Source organism: Rhinolophus sinicus, linkage group LG03 (assembly GCF_036562045.2).
Source record: "Rhinolophus sinicus isolate RSC01 linkage group LG03, ASM3656204v1, whole genome shotgun sequence".
Lineage (NCBI taxonomy): Eukaryota > Metazoa > Chordata > Mammalia > Chiroptera > Rhinolophidae > Rhinolophus > Rhinolophus sinicus.
Window position 1 is genome coordinate 73129924 of NC_133753.1, and position 21694 is coordinate 73151617.

At 49.0% G+C, this 21694-nt stretch overlaps 1 long non-coding RNA gene and 2 pseudogenes across 1 annotated transcript; all 3 read right to left on the reverse strand.

Annotated features, from left to right (window-relative positions):
- Nucleotides 1-1808: 1808 nt before the first annotated feature.
- LOC141570765 (granzyme H-like) lies at nucleotides 1809-8802 on the reverse strand (annotated as a pseudogene).
- Nucleotides 8803-10369: 1567 nt separating this feature from the next.
- LOC141570613 (mast cell protease 1A-like) lies at nucleotides 10370-13325 on the reverse strand (annotated as a pseudogene).
- Nucleotides 13326-19188: 5863 nt separating this feature from the next.
- Nucleotides 19189-21692, reverse strand: LOC141570614 (uncharacterized). The gene is made up of 2 exons (XR_012494813.1): nucleotides 20058-21692; nucleotides 19189-19440 (listed from the first exon to the last, which is right to left on the reverse strand). It is a non-coding gene; the product is annotated as an uncharacterized LOC141570614 (long non-coding RNA).
- Nucleotides 21693-21694: the final 2 nt, after the last annotated feature.

Consider the following 21694-nt stretch of genomic DNA (forward strand, 5'->3'; position numbering starts at 1 on the left):
GCTGTGTATTTTTTATATTTATTTATTTGTTTGTTTATTTATTATTAGTTTCAGCTCTAACCTGCCTTTGACTTAATTATGCCTGGTGAGCTTTCTTCCATGTGGCAAAATGCATTCTGTGTCATAGCTTTAATGGTTCCATAGTTCGATTATATGTAATAATGTAAAAGCTAATCCCAAATTTTTGTTAGACATATGTATGGTTTTTAAGATTTGACTTGTGCAACAAATATTTAAGAAATTATCTTGTCCAAATTTCTTGGTGTGGTTGATGGCTAGTAAAAGACTACTTTTTTTTTTAGGATGTTTGTGTACAACGTGTGAAAACGCCATTTTCTCAATGTTCATACTGAATCTGAATATTATTATTTTTGTAAACTCTTCCTAATCAGATAAGCAAAAATTTATTACTATTTTAATTTGCATTGATTAGTTAGTAAGCGGTTACTTTTTTCCAAATGTTTATCAGTTTTTTTCTTAAATTTGTCTATTAATGTTCTCAGCCTAGTTTTCTTTCTTTCGTTTTCTTAACCTAGTTTTCTGCAGTCATAGATAATGTAGCTGTGAATGGCTTGCATAATACATAATATGGTGTGGCATATATGACCATTTCCCTATTTTGGACATTAATATGATTCTAATTCAGAGTCTATTATTAAATAATGGTGTGATGAACATCTTTAGGAACAACCCCCAGCCCACATACACACTTCAGACCTCACGTAGGATAAACGTCCTAGAAATAAAAATTGCTAGATCAAAACAGGGAGAAAGAAATGTAAACATACTTAGAAATCACTTTAAGGAAACAGGTACCATCTTCATGATGCTATGGTTATTATAAGTAACAGTTGTTCCTCTTAATATGTGTCGTACTGTGTCAAGGGCTCCTCTCAGGTGTAAGGGAATAAGACTGACCCATCAGGCGCTGTCCTTTGAAGCCACAACCTTGCCCCTGGTGGCAGATATCCTTGGCTGCTTTTCTGGCTGGCTCTGGCTTACACCCTGGGGCTCCATGGAGCCCCTCATGGCTGACTATCTGGGGTCTTTATTTCTTTTGTGTGATGGCTTCTCCCTAGAGCGTCATGTTTTACTGCTGTAGCCTGAAGCTGTCCCTTGGCTCGTGCACGTTCTACTGTTCGCCTGTTTATCTCCGCACGTGCATTTAGCTCTTCTCTCACCTGTGCTTCTGCCAAGGCTGTGAGCCCTACAGAAGACTTGGCAGATGGACGAGGGTCAGTCTTGTGTGAAAATAATTTTGTTTGCTTTTAGCCTTATGTTTACATGTGCTGGATTTTGCTTCTCATACCCATGTTATCTTTTTCTAGTGAAGTTGTTTCTCTTTGGATGTGGGTTCTTCCCGATTCAGTTTGTCCAGCTCTTGTGAATTTGTTGTATCTGACACATCCAGCTAACTGGTGGTGCTGTTTGAAGGATACAGGCTCTAAACTCAGGTCATCTGGGTCACAATGAACTGTCTTGCACTTGAAATGTGGCATTTGTGGGTTTTGTGGACTGAGGCTTATCCTTCCTACATGTAATATACAAGGTCTGATAATTAAGTTTGCGAACTTGTTGCAACGGTGTTGCTAACCTTTATTTTTTTTTACATCAGAGGGATTATTCATTATGAATTTGTACCAATTGGACAAATAGTTAACCAAGTTTACTATTTGGAAGCGCTGAAAAGGCTGCGTAAAACAGTTAAATGACCTGAAATGTTCGTCAACAATTCATGGCTCTTCCATCACGACAATTCACCAGCTCACACGGCACTGTCTGTGAGGGAGTTTTTAGCCAGTAAACAAATAACTGTATTGGAACACCCTCCCTACTCACCTGATCTGGCCCCCAGTGAAATCTTCCTTTACCCAAAGATAAAGACAATATTGAAAGGCAGAAGACAGAACCTGGGAAGGCCAGGGAGGAAGGCCTTAGGGAGAAGCTAGGCTTTGGCTTTGCAATTTTGTGTTTGTAAAGACTTGACCATGTTGCAATGCTGATGGGGAACGTTAGGAGAGCTGAAGATGCAGGAGCGCTTGGGGAGGGGGATAGATGCAAATCAGCAAGGACCCTTAAGAGCCAGGACAGGAGGTATTTGAAGCCCATATGCAGAATCGTTTTGCTGGGTTTGAGAGCAAAGTCTTTGTCGTGCGGGAGACCCTGCTCGCTGCGCCATTTGTCGTGCGGGACGGCCTGCAGGGTCTCTGGTCCCGCTCCCCACATAACGCAGGATATGGTGAGGCCGAAAAGGAACACCCACGGAGCCATAGGTAGGGGAGTCATACCACTATATTCTCGCTGGCAGCACTATACTCTCACTGGAGGCTGGATCCACACTGTCCGCAAACCGCCATCCACACTTGCCAGCCTAGCCGCCATCTTCTTGCTAGCCCCCATTCTTCCTCTTTCTCCTCTCTCATCGCCACAGCAGTTATATTGTGGCCAATGGCTCACTGGTTACAGCTGACGGCCAACTAGCCACAGCTGATGGCCATGCAATCACAGTTGGCCATTTACTACCTGAGCCAGGCACCTATCTATGTGAGGCCGAGAGCCTGGAAACTACTTTCTGGGGCTCTGCCCCCCACAGTCTTGTATCTGCATCACCCTGTCACCTCCCACTGTCACTGCCTGAGAGTCCACCACTGTCAAAGTTCCCAAGGCCAAGTGACTTGGAAAGTGTTTGTAGTCAGAAACATTTTTACCCCACTGGGCATAACTTCGTATCCTTTCCAGTAAGGAGATACAAAATACATGATACCAGGACATGTATCCTGGGGCAGCTTCCTATGTACGTGACATGGTTTGATGCAAGGGACACTAAGTCTGTTTCCACCTAAAACAGCACTCACCAACCTGCCTCAGATCCCTGAAATATCACACCACTTGGATTACCTTCCTGAAGAGTCCTGTTAAAACACAAACAGGTCAAAACCATCTTGAAAAGAGCGCCCATGTTCATAGCAGCGTATTCCCAATGGCCAAAAGGTGGAAGCAACCCGAGTGTCCATTGATGGATGCATGGATAAACAGGAGGTGGTATGGTCACACTACGGAATGTTATTCAGCCTTGAAAAGGAAGGAAATTCTGACCCATGCTCCAATATGGATGAACCTTGAGGACATTATGTTAAGTGAATAAGCCAGTCACAAAAACACAAATACTGTAGGTTTCCACCCACATGAGATACACACAGGAATCAAATTCAGAGACAGGAAGTAGAATGGTGGTTGCCAGGGGCTAAGGGCAGTGGGGAGTGGGGCATTGTTGTCTAATGGGCACAGAATTTCAGTTTTGCAAAATAAAAGAGTTCTGGAGATGGATGGTGGTGGTGGTTGCACAACAATGTGAACGTACTTAATGCTGCTGAACTGTGCACCTAAAATGGTTAAGATGGTGAATTTTATGTTATATGTATTTTACCATAATTTAAAAATATGAAACAATAAAAAACACAGGTCATTTAAAAGGTGAAAAAGAAATATTGAAAGGCAGACATTTTGATGACATTCAGGACATCAGGGTAACACGATGACGACTCTGATGGCCAGTGCAGAAGAAAAGATCCAAATTTCCTTTGAAGGGTGGACTAGGCACTGGCATCAGTGAATAGCTTCCCAAGGGGAGTACTTCAAATGTGACCATAGTCATATTCAGCAATGAGGTGTGTAGCACTTTTTCCAGGGTGAGTTCTTGAACTTAATTGTCTGACCTTGTAATTAAAGATAAGGTACGCTGGTTGCCTCCTTCCTCACCTCTGGAGATGGACTTCACTGAACATAGATTGGAAACCACAGGACCTGTGGGTCTCCAGGTCTCTTAGGTATTTTACACGGCCCTTCTGGAATCAAACAAGATCCTGCGTGTAAAACTGTAATGTGCAATACAGATAAAATACTGAGAGTTTAATTATTTTCAAGACAAGATTTCTTGTGGATTCCAAATACAGATCTATGCGTGCTAAACTGATCTGCCTCATGGAAGGAGAGGAACCAGAAAAATTGAGAGACAATTTCTCATCACTGTAAGTTTCTCAGTGGTAGGGACAGAACCTGTTATGTGCCTGGCACAGAGAAATCTAAACTTGACGTGTTGATGGATGGCAAAGTGGTGCTTTGCAGCCCTGCAGCCTGGAACCTTCTGGCTCACAGAACTGCCATAACCCAGGTGGCCAGCAGAGGGAGGGAGGTCCCGAGCCCAGGCCAGGCTGAATAGGGTAGAGGCTGCAGAGTGACTCCACAGGCCATGGTGGCTGTGCCCCAGGGGGATGCTGGGCTGGAAGGAGTGCCTGGGCTGTCCTTGCACAAGTGGGACGTGAGTTCTGGCTCCTCCAATAGGTATTAGGTGGGCTTCCAGTTCAGGGCTGGTGAGGAAGCAATAGAGAATTCACTTGGGACACTGGGTACTCTGTTTGGGAAATGAGATTCTGGCTCAAAACAGTGTGGGCTGGGAGGGTAGGCGCTGGTGGCCAGGGCACTTGGATGGAAAACAGGGGCTGGTGTGGGAAGTTCAGCCAGGGAGGAAGGCAGACAACTGAGCTCAGCCCTGGGCCCAGGGCAGGGGAATAGGACCTAAGTGAAGCGAGGGCCATCATAGGAGCATCTCAGCCTCCTAAGCTGTTGAAAGTCTTGGCTGTGGTTGAAGCCTACTCCCTGTGGAGAGAGAGAGGCCCGGGAAACAGGAAACTGAGTGTCCAGATATGGCCTCTGGCCTCTGGGTCCCTTGAGATATTCCCCTTCCATTGACCTGCTCCTTTCTCTGCCAAACAGTTGGGGGATTGGTGATGGTGTTAGTCTTAGAGAAGGTAAGAACTTTCTAAGGCCCAGAGAGAACTATTTTTTTGGGGGAGAAGATTGTCCTTTAATAATAGAGTTTAGACTCAGTCCTTACTGACGGCTAAGCACCAAAGAGCTGTGCTCGCAGGTACGAAGCTACATGGGTTTTAGGGAGGAAAGAGGGCTGTGGGAGAAAGAAGGACGCAAAATCCAGAATTGCCAGCAGAGGGCTCCCTGGAGCGGTGTTGTTGCCTATTGAAAGTGGTTCAGTGAATAAGATTTCAGTGTCCTCACTCTAGGGATTTGTTTATCATGGCCCTGTACTCCCCACTGCCCACCCCCGTGGAATTCTTGCCTCTGCCCCAGGAGAGATGGTCAGACCCAGAGGAAGGTCAGTCTCATGCTGTTAGAGGTGCTTCACTGTTCTCTTTGTCCAGGGCAGGAAGTGTGAGACCTTCATGTAGCCGCCTGGAGGTTTCATGTTTCTTCCATAGGAGAAAGTACCCTGGGCTGTGTTGTTACACATGAGGGGCCCCCAGAGTCTCCCTGTGGCAGAAAAAGGAAGGACTGAATTGGGCTTCCTCATGGTCCTGCCTGTCCCAGGGGTGGGTGGCCTCTGTTAGGGGCTGCGTGGGGATCCAGGCCAGGGCAGGCCTCCTCACCTCCTTGTCGGAGGGCTCCAGCCTGGCTCTGACTATCTTTCCAGCTTGGCCCACGCCAAGCCTTTCTCTTCATTCCTCAGGGAAATGCTGGTGATGACATTGCTGTGGGATGACTGATCCTTCTTCCCCCAAACCCCGGATCCACTCAGGGCAAAACAATAAAGTCTATATTTGTGGACTGGGCTGTTCAAACTCTCAGGCTGACGCATGAAGATATGGCCGTTCCCATACCCCAGAGCTCCCAAGTTCCTCTCCCCACGACTTGTCTAGGTAAACGCTAGAAACCTGACCTTGACACCTGTCATCCTCTCCTGGGTCCCCTACACAAACCTGGGTGTCCCACAGTAGTAGCTGGGGAAGTGGGATCTGCACTCTCGATCCTTTTGAATGGTCAGCTCCACTTCCTGTAGAGTATTTGCTAAGGTGCCCATCGTGCCTTGTCCCCAGCCGGCCACGCTGCACTTCTGTCCTGGCCTCACCGAGTCCTTACCCCTGTGCAGGCGGACGGGCTTCACAGCTTTAGTCAGCTTGATATTTCTCCCCAGCTGATGGGGAAGAGGCAAGACAGGCCAAGGTCAGCCAACGACCCCTGGGCCTGGACATGCGATGGGTCTGCACTGTCTTCCTTCCCCCCTGAGGCACTGGGACTAGTCAGGTGGCCAGGATGGGCAAGAAGGAAGGAAGAGGTCACAGTGAGAGGAGAAACAATCTGGACCCTGGAGAGCAATCACAGGAGGAGGTTTCCTTACCTGCAGTAACATGATGTCATTGGAGAAGTTCAGGCTGGGGGATGGCTTTTGTCACTTTGAAGACATACTGGATCTTCTCCTGTTGCTTGATGTTGTGGGCTCCCAGGGTGACAATGATTGAGCTGCACAGAGAGCAGAGTGGGAGTGTGGGGGGCATGGGGTCTCAGGACATACAGCCCATGAGCCGTGAAGGGTAGATGACAGCTGAGGTGGGACAGAGCTGCCGTTAGGGGAAATTGAGGCAACTGGAGGGCCAGGAGCTGAGTGTCCTCTCTGCTTCTCAAGGACACTGAGGGTAGGGCTTCTGGGAGCTGTCTCTTGCTCTCAGGCAGTATCATGACATTGCCTGAGTTTGCATGTTTGCCCTAATGCACACTTTCTCCTCCACCATTGCTGGATTTGGCCAGTGTGGTCCCTCTCTTCTCAATTTGCCACTTGTCTCACCTGTGACCCTCTGAGCCCAGCTTGCCTGTCCTATTTCTCAGTTTTTCATTGCCCAGTCACGCTCTCACATGGCTCCTATGAAGAGCTCTGGTGGCTTGAGTTAGCATGAGCCCGGGGAGCTCACCTGGGCTGCAGCCCTTGGGGAAGGACAGGGGTCCCTGTAGGAATCTGGGGGGAGGGGAAGGCTGGCTGCTGCCACTTACCTGCCGCTGCAGTGAGCAGCTGTCAGAACAAAGTTCTCTCGCACAAGGACACCTCCGCACCTTTTCTGTGTCCCATTATCCACAAACTGAATGTAGGCCATGTCGGACGGGAGTGGGGCTTGGCCTCATGTCCCCCGATGATCTCCTCTGAAGGAAAGGCTGGAAGGTGGGTGACTGGGAGTGGCTGTGGGAGGAGGGAAGGCTTAGGGAGGCGATGACTGAGGTGTGACCCGAAGACAATGGGGGGAGGGTCTCTGGTTCTCTTTCAGCAGAATCACATTTTATGAACCTGAAGCCTCAGTTTCCAGCTTGAGAAAGGCGGGGCAGTGCTTGTTCTCCGAGTCATATGCAGACCCAAGTATGGAGGAGCTAAGACCTATCTTGAAGGTGACGGAGCTGCAGGTAATGTGTACAGGACGCAGTGAGTCTCCCTGACCACTCCAAGTCTCTGGTAGAATCCTGATTGGTGCTGTTTTCTAATGATCTACCCATGAGTTATGGAGCTGGATTTCTAAAATCTTCCTGTCTGAAGGCCTAGACATCCTAGGTTCTCAGTAAGCATGTTATGATTGCATCAATGCATGGCCTCCAATTAGCTTCTGGCTGAGGATTGGTGGGGACAGTGCTGGTGGGATTCAAAGCCACAGGGACGGTGAGAGGGCACTGCCAATGACAGTGGAGCAGTTGAGGGCCTGGGAAAGCCAGGGGAAAAGGGGATGAAATAGGCTGCCCAGGCCTGGGGCAGAGCCAAGGCTACCAGGGAACCCTGTGTGCAGTCATCTAGCCACTGCTGAGATCAGTCGCACCCTGGGCTCCTCTCCTGAGCAGGAGCAAGGTGGTGGAGGGCATAAGAGCTTTAAATGGTTCTTGAGCTGGTCCAGGGACAACTCTCCCAATGAGCGATTTGTCTGAGGTGCCCTTTCCTGGGTTGGAGTGAGGGATTTTAATTCCTTTTCTTTTGTAGCTTCACATCCTTTGCTAAATGTATTTCTAAGAACAATCTCCTTTCCCAGTGATGAGAGAGAGTGCTAAGACCTTGCAGTGGAACCCTTTTCCCAGCCATCCTTGTTGAGTATCTATCAAACATGGGACTTGTTGGTCTGGGTTGGGAGGGAAGCAAGCTGGGCTTCAGAAAGTTCCTGGGCTCAAATGCAGGACAAGCCCTGCCTGTGCTGGACCAAAGGTTTGGGAATAGGGGTGTTTTATGAGATGGGCTTAGGCCCTAGGAATGGGATGGTCACTCACCTGTCCTGAGCTCAGAGGGTAGAAGAAAGGCCAACAAGAGCAAGAGTGGATGCATCTTCCCTGAAGGTCTGCTCAGGTCAGAGCCACTGGTGTTTCTGCCTTCCAGACACAAAGCCCCAGAGGGGAACAAAGGAAGTGTGGCTCAGCGACTCACACACCTCCTCAACACTTGCTCCTTTAGTTTTGCTGGGTGTCACCATAGAAGGTGGTTTGTCAGAGTTCTCTGGTTTGGTTAGGTGAGAATGGCACTGTCACCACATTTGTATTTCATGGCTCCTGCCTCTTTTTCCTTTCTGATGAAATCATGAATAATTACTTAGCAAGTTGTGTTTAGTGGTATGAGTGATGTGGCCCTGTCCTTCAGAGGCTGACGGTCAGCTGGAGTAGACTGAGAATCTGTGGGTAGTTGGGGTGCTAAGGGCGATGGTGGAGGGTCTGCTTGGTGGTGGGAGATAGAGGCTGGACTGGCCTGAGGCCCAGGTAGCACTGAACACACCCCAGTGAGCCAAACGGTCACTGCATTTCCTATCTTACCACCTCTCCAGCCCATATTTTTCGAATATTTGGAATCCCCACTTTAAATATCAATATTCTGTGACACACAGAGACCTAGAGCTTTTCTTATCCACAGTTTTGAACACACATCCTTGACTTGATACTCACTGGATGGAAACAAGTCATCATGGCGTCTGTTGGAGCCGAGTGGCCTGATTGGCTCATGCTGCGGTTATTTAGCACCCCTTGGGCTGAGGACGGGACTGCCCCCCCCCCCAAATCATAGAGCCTCTGTGTGGGCAATTTCCCCTCAAGAAATGCTGGTTACTGTTGCCAGGCGATGGGGAAATTGATGCCGACCATCCCAATAGTTACTGGCCACTAAGTTTTCTCTGTCCAGTGTCCAGAGAACCTTGTCTCTGACGTCCTCGGGCCTAGCACTTATGTATGTTGCAAACAGATTATCCCAATGCTGTCATCAGTGTGACAGAAGAAGAAAGAGAAGTGGAAAGGGAGGTATGATGACTTCCAAACAGCCCGACCCAGTTCTGTTCTAGGAACGGCATCTGGTGAATACATCGAGAAGAGTGGAAGTAAACAGGCTTAAGCAGCAGTCATGATCTCTGGGTGGTGGATCTCGGCAGTTTTCATTTTCTTGTTTATGTCTTAACTCTCTTTCTATGACAAATAGGTATTACTTATATACCCAGAATACATTTTCCCTGAGTCAAAGCAACTCATCCACGGCCCACATTCAGTGAACCACTCTTTTTCACTCCTGCCTTCTCCAAGGTCGATGTTTAAAATGAGGTTACTTTTCTGAATTCAGTATTGTGAAAGATTTAGAGATTGTTGAAAAATAGAAGAAATAAACTCCCTCTATAAGCTTTATGCTGTAGGATACTGTTGAAACAATAGAAAAATACTGTTGAAAGTAGTACTTTTCATTACAGTGAGTTTCCTTTGGAGATACACACACACACACACACACACACACAACACACACACACACGCACAATGGGAGGTGGGGAGAGGCTGGCCTAGACCAAGATGGAAGAGCACCTTGAAGGTCATTTCGGGCTGCAGGAGGATGGGCGGCCAGGACAGCAGAGGTTGCAGTGAGCCCTGCGCCCAAGACAGGGCTGTGACAGGCACTGCGCTGGGCCTGGGAGTACTCAAGGGCCCTCCTGAATCTTCTCAGGCTTCCAACTGCTCTGATTTGGGGAAGGAGTGTTTCGTGGGGTGAAATTACATCTTTCCAAGGTTCTCACACATTTTTGTTCTGGTAGGAGAAATGGCCCCCTACCCAGGGCGTCTTAGCTCATCCTTGTTTCAATTTCTAAATTCTTTTATGTTGTGTATTGGCCCTTGGTTCTGCTAGTGGGGTAGGGCTGTGGGTGTGGATTGAAGTAGGAGAGGAATATGGATGCCATACGAGGGTTGTCAGGACGAGGGTCACTTTTTCCTGGGGTGACGCCCCTTTTTCCTGATGGAGCTTTCATTCAGCCTGGCAGGGGGAGGTGGCACTGGGAAGGTGTATTTGGAAGGAGTTTGTTATCGATGCAGAATGATTTTTTATTGTATGGATGGAAGGTGAGTTACACTGAAGGGGGAAGTCTGTAAAAGATCAGAGATGTGAACAGATGGTTTCTGGACACAATAGTTGGTAAGTAATAAAGGTTTCAGTGAACAAAAGAGGAATCAATGATTTTCAGTCTAGAGATGGGAGTTTATTAAGTGTCTGGCAGAGTGCTCTCCACCTACTGCAGTATTGGCCTGTGTCCCAGAGAAGATGGGTGGATCAGTTCCGGGGTACCTCAATGTGGTCTCCGCAGATTGAAGTGTTTCATTGTTCTTTTTATCCAGGGCACAAAGTATTTGATCCTGGCGTAGACTCGTGGAGGTTTTCCAGTCGTTTTTCCAAAGCAGACCATGCCCTGGGCCTTCTGTCCACATACGAGCGGGCCCCCGGAGTCCCCCTGTGGGCAGAGGGATGGAGGACTTAGTTGGACTTTCTCGTGGTCTGACCCTCCTTGTTGTATGAAGGGTGGGTGGTCTCTGTTAGGGGCTGTGTGGCAGTTAAGTGCCAGGTCCCAGGGCCAGGGTTACAGCTTGGCTCTGATGGGTCCCCTTCTCCTTTCTCCATAAAGCCTGTCCATAAGTGGCTGCGGGACAGTCTCTCATTCTACCCCACTTCCCGCCCCCAGGGAGCCGGCACCAGAACATCTGAGGACATAGGTGTATGCCTACTCCAGGAATTGCCACTGAGCCCGAGCTGCCAAGAAGCACAGGGCACACTGTCCTGGGTCTCCTCAAAGCTTGTCTGTGTCCAGGACTGGGCATCGACAATGATGCCATCTTACCTTAAAAGAAGACTGAATCTTTGTCGGGTCCCCCACACATATCTGGAATTCCTTGTTGTAATATTTGTAGCGAGAAATACATTCTTTTTCTCTCTGGATTTTCAGTTCTACCTCGTGCAGTTTCGCAGGGCCTGGGGTGTTCACACCTAGGCGCCCCCAGCCGCCACACTGCACACATCCCCGGGCTCCACGTTATCTCTTCCCCCGGGCAGGTCGATGATTCTCACAGCATCATTCAGTTTGGCTTTGTCCTTCAGCTGAAGGCAGAGGACAGGAATTGTAATGTACCTGTGGTCCACAGACTGCAGGGATAGTCGTGTGGTTGTCATCTTCACGGCCCTGGGACAAGTAAAGATGCCACACTGGGAAGAAGGACAGGACAGAGGTCATGTGGACACAAAACCCTGAGGCTAAAGTGTGCAAGATGCAGTGGAGCCCTACCTGCAATAACATGATGTCGTTCGCATGCGTGATTTTATTAAATTTTGGGTGGGATATAGGTGTTTTCACCGGGATGACCTGCTGGTTACTCTCGTTCATCTTGATGTTGTGGGCGCCCAGGACGACAGTAATTGAGCTGCAGAGACCAGAGAGGGTGGTTAAGTCACAGGAGATATAGCCTAGGGGCTGTGAAGGAAAGAGGCCAGCTGGGGACAGGGCAGGACTGGAGTGGGGAGGTGTGACAGGTCCCCTGGGGCTGAGCACATTTGTGCCTCTGCTTCTTGGCAGCTCGTGCTCAGAGGCAGTTCCTGGAGCAGATTTCATTGTGCTGAGCTTGCCTATCGCTTAGCCAAACTGTGAAGGTCTCACATGTGCCCGCTGGGCTCTAGGGCACAACCTCCATCTCCTTCCCCTGCCACCATCCATCAGTGCCTTCTGTCTTCAACAGGCCACCTGCATTGAGCTGTCCCTCTCTCCCCAAAGCTTACTTGTCTCATGAAGAGTTCCTCTGTGTTATTAGGGGGCTCAAGTCTGTAGCCCCCGAGATGAGGGTTCCCTTCCAGGTATCAACAGAAGGGTGGGGGCCCAGAAACAATTACTCACCTTCCCAGGCAGTGAGCTGCTGTCAGCACAAAGTCCTCACGCACAAGGAAACCTCCACAGTATTTATTCTTTGAAGATGTGATCTTAAGATATGCCATGTAGGGACGAGAATGAGGCTTGGCTTCTTGACCCCCGATGATTTCCCCTGAAAGGAAAATTCTACCCTGTGTGCTGTGCTCGTGGAGTCAAGGACTGAAGCCAGGGAGGCTGGGATAACCTGTCGCAGTTTTCAGAGGAGTGGGATGGAGACGGTGAGGTCTGTAGTCGTCAGCAGTAACAAGAAGGGGTCCTGCGGGTGACTGGGGCAACAACTGTGGCCTGCCAAGTGACCCACAAGACTCAGATTGTCCCTCTGACAAAGAGAAGGACAGTCCTTATTACTCAATTGCAGCTGCAGACACGTATGTGGGCAGAGAGGATTTGTGTTTGGAACAAGCAGGGAAGGCCCTGTACATCCTGGCAAATCCTTTCCCTGACGTCCCCTGGTCCTCTCTCCATTCTTGTTTCCCAGACTCACTGAGCTGCTGCTGGTTTGTAACACTCAGAACATTTTGACTGACAAATTACCAGAGAGAACTTGATGCTGAACCAGCCAATCACAAGTGCTAAGGGGACTAGGATGCCACCAACTCTGGGATCAACTGTGTCCTCAGCTTCTTTCCTGGGCAGCATAGGAATGACAAAGCTTGGAGAAGGAGGAGAGGATTGAGGGTAGATTTTAAGACATTGAGTTAGAATGTGAGAGGGCCTTCTTTATTCCAAAAGCCAGCCTGTTTTCCAAGCTGCCCTTTCCTGGGGATTTAATTATTTCTCATTCTCAGCTTCCAATCTTCTTCCAGATTCCTTTGTGGAAGAGCCCACATTCCAGATGAGAAGGGAAGACCTGGGAAGAACATGATACCCACTGGCCCTCCTGGAGAACAGCCCTCTGTCCTGCATTCCCGTGGAGTGTTTATTCTGCATCAGATACGCTGGTCTTTGATTCAAGGCTGAACCTAGAGTTCAGAAAGTTCCTGGGGATGGACCAGGCCCAGAATGTGTAGCGTCTGAGCATGGCTGTGGCAGTGTGCATTGGGGTTGGGAGTCTGTTGGTCGGGACAGTCACTCACCTGCCTCTGCCATGGGGGACAGAAGAAGGGCCATCAGGAGCAGAAGTGGCTGCATCTTGTCAGGAAAGCAGCCCAGGTGAGAGCTGCTGGTGCTTCCTCCTGCTCTTCTAACCCGAGGGCTCTTTGGTGTTGAGGCCTTTATCACGTTAGGCTCTATTTGCATGCCTGACGCAGCTGTCTGTTGAAATATTCAATCCTGAGTGGAGTAAGAACTTATCAGTAACGACATAAGCACCTGTAGCTCTTGACTCAGTGCTTGGCACAGCAGCTGAAACAGGAAACAGTGGCTACAGGGTGGGGTGGTGTGAGATGCTGTATTAGCCAGTAGCAGGTCCCAGAGCCCCCAGAAACCTGAGTCTCATGATGATGCCTGCAAGAACTCCTCATTTCCTTATTTCTCTAGACTGTTTATTGAGGCCCCTTTTTTGAGCCTCAGGGGTATTGGTCATGAGATTTCTTGCATCTGGTAGAGACAAAACCATCAGTGATCAGATAAAGATGGTGAGGGCACGGTTAGAGGGATGGATACAATGGTGTGGCAATAGTGCTCAGGGGGCTTATTCCAGTTTCTCAAGAGCCGAGTGGCTTCAAACAACAATGACAACACAATTTATTCTTCTCACAAATCTGCATGTTGGTCAGGATGTAGTGTGGATCGCTCCCCTTTGCTCCCCTTCCTGTCAGGGGAGGCTTGGCCTGGAGCCTCTGAAAAGCCGAGGGATGACTGACACATGCCCAGTGGTTGGTGCTGCTGCCCACTGGGCATGTCAGTTCCTCTCCGTGAGGGCCTCTCGTATGGTCTCTGCATAGGATCGGTCGGTCTGGCAACATGATGGTGGGTTTCTGCAGAGTGAGCACCTCTGAAAAATGGACTTGGGTAGAAGATGTGTTCTTTTTCTTACCTAGACATCGATGTCGTGTGGTATCCATTGTACCACGTGCTACTGCCTGGGGCAATCAAAAGCCCTGACCCAGATTTAAAAAGGAAGCAGTGCTGCAGGCATGTAAGAAGAGCCTGTGGGATGGGACATACACAGTGGCGGTCAGAGCAAAGCCCAGTCTGCCACTCCGCTTTAGGTGCATGTACAGGTGGCCAGACGAGTCGAAACCAGTCAACCCTGTAAGCCTGGATCACAGCCTTTGCAAAGGTCGGGGTGTCCTGTCCAAACCACGTGTCCTGAGAATGGAAGACGGTTGGCTCTCCCCAAAGCTGTTCTCTTTAATGAATCTCTGATACCATGTGAAGTGGGAATGGATGCCAGGAAGCCAAAGCAGTACTGTCAGACCACTGTCCAGAGAACTGGTACATTTCTGATATCCTGGTGCTATGCTAATATGTGCATTAAATGTGATTTCAATAGAATAACTGCACTAGAAAATATAGTTTATTCTCCTAGCCTTATACAAGTTCTAGACTCTTCTAAAATTCACGTGGAAAATTAGCATGCAAGAATAGCTAGGAAAATTATGACAAAAAGAAAAAGAATGGTAAGGGAGAGGCTTAGCTTTATCACATATTAAAAAGATCCTATAAAACTTCTTTCCTGAAAATAGCATGATGCTGACTCATGAGTGAACAGAGAGACCAATGAAATGGAATAGAAAGTCCAGAAACATTTCCAAGTACGTAAGGACGTGTAGTTTATGATAAGGTGGCATTTCTTTTCTTTCTTTCTTTCTTTTTTTTTAAAGATTTTGTTGGGGGAAGGGGAACAGGACTTTATTGGGGAACAGTGTGTACTTCCAGGACTTTTTCCCAAGTCAAGTTGTTGTCCTTTCAATCTTAGTTGTGGAGGGTGCCGTTCAGCTTCAAGTTGTTGTCAATTCAGTCTTAGTTGTGGAGGGCGCAGCTCATCACCTGGTCCAGATGCCATTGCTAGTTGCAGGGGCACAGACCACCATCCCTTGCGGGAGTTGAACCAGCAACCCTCTGGTTGAGAACCCACTGGCCCATGTGGGGATCGAACTGGCATTTTTTGGAGTCAGGAGCATGGAGCTCCAACCGAGGTGGCATTTCAATTCATTGAAAAATAGACTTTCTAATGAGGGATATTGCAACAACTAGATAGTTCTTTTTTGAGATATCGAGATGGAGTATATTTCACATAAACTACCAGAATAAACTCGAAATTGATGAGACTCAAATACACAATAAAACTGTAAGGGCACTAGAAATAAACATGAGTAAATTTCTTTATAAACTCAGAAGGGGCAAAGTCTTTCTAGCAATAACTCTAAATAGAGAAACATAAAAGAACAGATTGATAAATACATTTTAATATGTTAAAAATCAACTTTAAAAGTTTGGATGTCAAAAAGCAGCATAAGTGAACTCAAAATACGGACAGCAAACATGGAAATAAATCAATGCAATATGTATCACAATTAAAGAGGGAACCTATTTTATATAGAAAGAACTCTGAAAATCCAGAATAAAATTCGGAAAAGTTGACAGAAAAATGGGCAAAGACCTGCACAGATCACAGTAAAATATACTTAAAAAAATAATGCAGAGAATGTCAACTTCACTCATATGAAGAGAAATGGAAATAAATATGGAGAAATGGAAATGAAACTTCAACTGAGACACTTTAGCTCTTTTCACAGGTGGCCTGTGAAAAGTTAAACAGCACACTTCATGGGCAAGGTTGTTTTCTTTGGATTGGTTGCAGAGTATCTCTTGTGTATTTCTATAGTTTTACATTCATTCTACCCATGTCTTTATATTTAGCATGGGTCTCTTATATACAGGAAAAAATTGGGTCTTGCATTGTTTTAGCCAGATGGCAACCTCTGCCTTTTAATTGGATAACTTATATTTTCCCTCTGTCTAATTTCAACTTTTTCCCTTTTTCTTTGATTGTTACCATTTTGACTATTATGGTATGTGCGTAGATGTGATTATCTTTGTCCTATCAGAGGTTGGCTGATCATCCTGAATCTGTGGATTAGAAATGGAGTCTAGCAAGAGGCCTAGACAAAAAGGAACCCATTGCTGTACTCCTTTGACGCTAAAATATGTTTATTGTTCAAACTCAGTGTTGTGTAGGATACCAAGACAGGAAACAAACCCTGTAGGACCTAAGTCCACATAGAGTGGAAGTAAGGCAGAAGTATGGTGCTGGGCAGGGAAGGCAGAGCCATCCCAATGCATGTTACTGGGACAAGTGAGCAAGCTCTTGCCTTCCTTTGGCCCATTCCCCCTGCTCAAGGAGCTGGCTTTGCAGTTCTCTCTGAAGCCGTGCTGAGCCCTCACTCTTCTTGTGGGTCTGGAGGGAAGAAGGGGTGGTGGAAATGGGTCTTGGTGAGTAGAGGCATTACAGAGGCATCTTATTTTGTTTTATTGTTCAATGTTCATGACAAAGATTTTTAAGCAAGGGAAGGTTGTTTCCTCCATGTTGGGGTGGCATGGGGTGGGAGGGGTGCTTCCACAGGCAAAGGACATTTGAATGACTCAGCATGTTTAAGGTGCTTACCAGCCTCCATTCCAATGTGTCCATGGGCAGACTTCACCACACAAAGGAAAGTGTTGGGAATACTTGTCACAGAATGGCTGCCATAGGAGCCTAGAGGCTTTCTCTCCAGGGAGGTGTCTGAGCAGAAGCTTATGATTTGTTCAGGGAGCCAGGAAGTTGTTGCAGGGTAGGTGTTAGAAAACATATAAGAGGTGTTGCTGCGCTGGCTGCAAGGGGGCCTGGACTCAGTCCCGCCTCTGTCCTAACTCTGTGGTACCTTCAGTTGCTCGCCACTGCCTCCTGGGACATTGTGTCTCTCTCTTTCTCTCATTTCTCAAAAAAGGATGTCATACAACAGGGTCCTCAAAGTTGTTTTAAACCACAGAATCGTTTCCTCAAAGTAAATGTTGTATATTAACCAGTATGAGGTTCAGCAACTTTTTTAAATACTAGTTTTGCTTTGCCTTCTATGTTTTCCTTTGTCTTTTTCAGTCAAGGCGCCAGGCCCTTAGCAAGTGTTAGATGTGGGGATTTTTTTCAGCTGCACATCAGTAGCTGTGTGACAATACTGTTCTTCCCTTGTAAAAGTGCCCAAGGTCATTCAGTGATGTGCTGTTGCGTGCTTTGTGGGCAACAAGATGTGAGAAGCCTTATGGGCCTTTGAGGGTTAGGCCATCTCAGAGTATTTACCCCACGCCCGAAGAGAGTGTAGTGTATTTGGGGCAGGAGGGATTTAGCTCAGAGCTGGAACTTATGCTCAGCTCTTAGGCAGTGCCCCACGATACTGGCAAGACATGGAGGGATGGCTGATGGGAAGGTCTGGAGGGGTTAGCCCAGCACTGGGAGAACCTGGCTCAGATATATTATCATTCTAGAGATACACAATGTGTGGCCTCTGAGCCAAGAACTTCCCGACGTTGAAACGTCTGGATAGTCTTGGATACCATGGATGCAGCAGTCACCAGGATGGATTAAGGAGCAGAGGCATTCCTCCATTTTTCACCACGTGAGCCTTCCTGATTCTACAAAAGCCAGAGCTTCTACATAAGTCATGACAGGGATCATGTTTCTGGCCCATCCAGTCGGGTGGGGGTTTAAAGTCAGACTCTCACTGGCTTCTAGCAGGTATGCAACCAGGTTTTCCTACCCTTTGAATCTGTACAATGACATTCACACCTGCTACTTTGAAAGCAAATGAAAATGAGGCTGCCCCACCTGCCTGCTGCCCTCTCCCCTGGGTGAAGAGGATGTTCCAGTGAATAGTTTGGCAACTTCACATCTAGGAACTAAAGGACTGAAGGCATTCCCAATCCTGTACACTGCTGTTCTACTGTCACATGTGATAAAACTCGTTCAGGGTGTAAGCTGAAATAAAACGAAATACCAATGCTTCCCTCCTGTGGGCTTCCCACATAGACCTAGGCCACGTGGATGCATGTGAAGGAGGAGAGGGCATTGGATGATTTGGATAAAAGCCAACACTGTCATTTTCTTTTGCATTTGGAACAGAACCTGTATTATGTTCACTGTACGTCCTCAATGCCTGGCCCGTAGTAGGTGCTCCATCAGCACGTGTTTGTTGATCGATAGAAAACACTGTGCTTTGCAGTCCTTCTGCAGAGCAGAGTCCTTTCTAACTGAAAATGTCGAGATGGCCCGAGGTGGCCAGCATGGAGTCTTAGTCTAGAGGCCAGCAGTGACTCAGAGTAGCAGGCTGACAGGGACTAAGGCTACCGAGTGACCAGGAGGCCAGTAGCCTCTGAGCACATGTGGGACACTGGGCTGGATGTGAGGGGTTGAGCTGACCCTGTCGGGGTGGGGGATGGGGCAAGGGTTCTGGAGAGACATCCTGCCAGCCCTGTCCTCCAGGGGTCCTGCCTGGTGCAGGCACAGGCCTAGGGCCTCTGATCACCCTCTCTAGGGTGTTAGCTGTGGAGTCATCTCCGTGGCGAGACCCTGCTGGAAGCACACGGAGCTCTGGGTGTCCTAGGTGGGAGGGACATGGGATGTGGCCACCTCAGATCTGTGGTCTGGAGGGGACAGGAGTTAGTAGACTCTGAGACCTCTCAGCGGTAATCAGGATGCAGAAGGAGGGACACAGGGTCCTGGAGGCCAAGCTGTGCTCTGAGCTCAGAGGAGGGCAGAGTAGGGCAAGGAAAGAGTGAGCCTTGGTGAGAATGAGAGCTTCTCAAGGCCGTTTGCACCCTAACTCTGCCAGCGTCCCTGGCTCTGGGAGTGAATGTCCTGCTCTGGAGGATTTTGCCCTCCCCGGTGTGGGGTGGGGGCAATGCTCTTAATCTGCAGCCCCAGGCTTGATGTCCAGCACACAGGGTGTTACCCCTTCCTCTCTGCCTTGTAACACAGGGGAAGGAGGTGAGAAGTTCAAGCTGAGCCCCAGTCCCTGAGAGACTCCCGTTTTCTCCTGATGGGGCTCAGCTTCAGCCCTGGCACAGAGCAGCCCTGGAGGTACAGGTGTGGGTAAGAAGGAGCTGGGTAACAGCTTTGCATGGGGTTTGGGGGAGGTGGGGGGGCTATGGGGAAGAAGAGGAAGCAGAAAACTGCAGAATTGTTCCCTTGGCCATCTACGCATACAGCTGGTGGCTGTGAATCAGGGTCAATGAATAAACAAGGAACCAGCTCTTCCCACTCAGCTAAGAGGCATTTATTAGGGTGCTGGCACCACCTGCCCTCTCCTACCCCCTCAGTGTGATTCTGGATTCGCTCGAGAAGACAGTCTGGTTCCTGCAGTCAGGCTTTGTCCATGGTTTCCTTTATCCAGGGCAGGAAACTTGAGACTTTGGTGTAGGCCCGGGGAGATGTCCCATTTTTTCTTCCGTAGGAGACGATTCCCTGGATCACACGTCTGCACACGAGAGGGCCCCCGGAGTCTCCCTGCAGACAGACGGGGGGGACTGAGCAGCTCTTCTCCTGGTCCTGCCCTCTCTGCCATCCCACGCCCCCTCTCAGAGAAGGCCACCTCGCGTGGCTGCCATGTGGGAGATCAGAGGGCGGCAGGCCACTGTGGGACCCTCAGCTTGGACATTGTCACAGCTTCACTTCACCCCAGGTGTCAGTTCCCTCTCCTCTCCCAGGTCCCGGATGCTCTTCCTCTACAGGTGCTGTGGGACTGTGGCTCGTCTACTGTGTAAGGACATGAAAGCAGGCGGCTGGGGCTGACACTTAGCATGGAGGACCAGCCTGTTATCCAGGGTGGGTGACAACTCTGCTCACGCAGGGAGCACAGTTATACAAGCGCTGTGCCTCAGTGTGTGCCAGAGAATTACAGAATCATCCTCTGGAGGAGGACCATGTATAGATTGACCAGGGGCCCTTGGTTGGTTCTCAGAGGCCCTATTTCTCCCCAGCTCTGGCTGCTCTCCGTTGCCTTTCTGGGGAGAATGATCATAGGCTGGAGGGTGGCGAGGTTCCCCACTGCTTGTGTCTCCACGTCCCCCATCTTTCCCCCAAAATTTGTCTCTCCAGATCAAGCTAGCCACGCTCAATCTCACCTGAAAGGAAGCCTTCCTTTCTGTCGGGTTCCCCATGTAGAGTTGAATGGCAGGGTCATAATAATTTTGTAAGTAGCTTTCACACTCCCAATCCTCTTGCACAGTCAGCTCCACTTCCAGTAGAGTGTTTGCTAACGTGCCCATCAGGGTGATCTGTCTCCAGCTGGCCACACTGCACTTCTGTCCTGGCCTCACCGAGTCCTTGCCCCTGTGCAGGCGGATGGGATTCACAGCTTTAGTCAGCTTGATATTTCTTTCCAGCTGATGGGGAAGAGGCAAGACAGCCCAGGTCAGCCAGTGACCCAGGGCCTGGACATGCGATGGGTCTGCACTGTCTTCTTTCCCCCCTGAGGCACTGGGACTAATCAGGTGGCTAGGATGGGCAAGAAGGAAGGAAGAGGTCACAGTGAGAGGAGAAACAATCTGGAGCCAGTAGAGCAATTACAGGAGGAGGTTTCCTTACCTGCAGTACCATGTTGTCATTGGGGAAGTTCTTGGGATTATAGACTGGGTGGGGGATGGCTTTTGTCACCTGGAAGACCTGCTGGGTCTTCTCCTGTTGCTTGATGTTGTGGGCCCCCAGGCTGACATTGATTGAGCTGCACAGAGAGCAGAGTGGGAGTGTGGGGGACGTGGGGTCTCAGGACATACAGCCCATGAGCCTGAAGGGTAGGTGACAGCTTATGTGGGATAGGGCTGCAGTTAGGGGAAATCGAGGCAACAGGAGGGCTAGGGGCTGAGTGTCCTCTCTGCTTCTCAAGGACACTGAGGGTAGGGCTTCTGGGAGCTGTCTCTTGCTCTCAGGCAGTATCATGACATTGCCTGAGTTTGCATGTTTACCCTAATGCACACTTTCTCCTCCACCATTGCTGGATTTGGCCATGTGGTCCCTCTCTTCTCAGCTTGCTACTTGTCTCACCTCTGACCCTGTGAACCCAGCTTCCCTCTCTTATTTCTCAGTTTTTCATCACCCAGTCACGCTCTCAGATGGCTCCTGTGAAGAGCTCCTGTGGGCTTGAGTTAGCAGCTGTCCAGGGAGCTCACCTGGTCTGCAGCCCCTGGGGAAAGACAGGGGACCCTGTGGGAGTCTGGGATGGGGTAGGCTGGGTGCTGCCCCTCACCTGCCGCTGCAGTGAGCAACTGTCAGAACAAAGTTCTCTCGCACAAGGACACCTCCGCACCTATACTTCTTCCCAGGACGGGAGTGGGGCTTGGCCTCACGTCCCCCGATGATCTCTGAAGGAAAGGCTGGAAGGTGGGTGACTGGGAGTGGCTGTGGTAGGAGGGAAGGCTTAGGGAGGCGATGACTGAGGTGTGACCCGAAGACAATGGGGGGAGGGTCTCTGGTTTTCTTGTAGCAGAATCACCTTTTCTGAAACTGAATCCTCAGAATCCAGCTTGAGAAACGGGGTGCAGTGCTTGTTCTCCAAGTCATATGCAGACCCAAATATGGAAGAGGTAAGACCTATGTTGAAGATGGCAGAGCTGCAGGTAATGTGTACAGGACGCAGTGAGTCTCCCTGACCACTCCAAGTCTCTGGGAGAATCCTGACTGGTGCTGTTTTCTAATGATCTACCTATGAGTTATGGAGCTGGATTTCTAAAATCTTCCTGTCTTAAGGCCTAGACATCCTAGG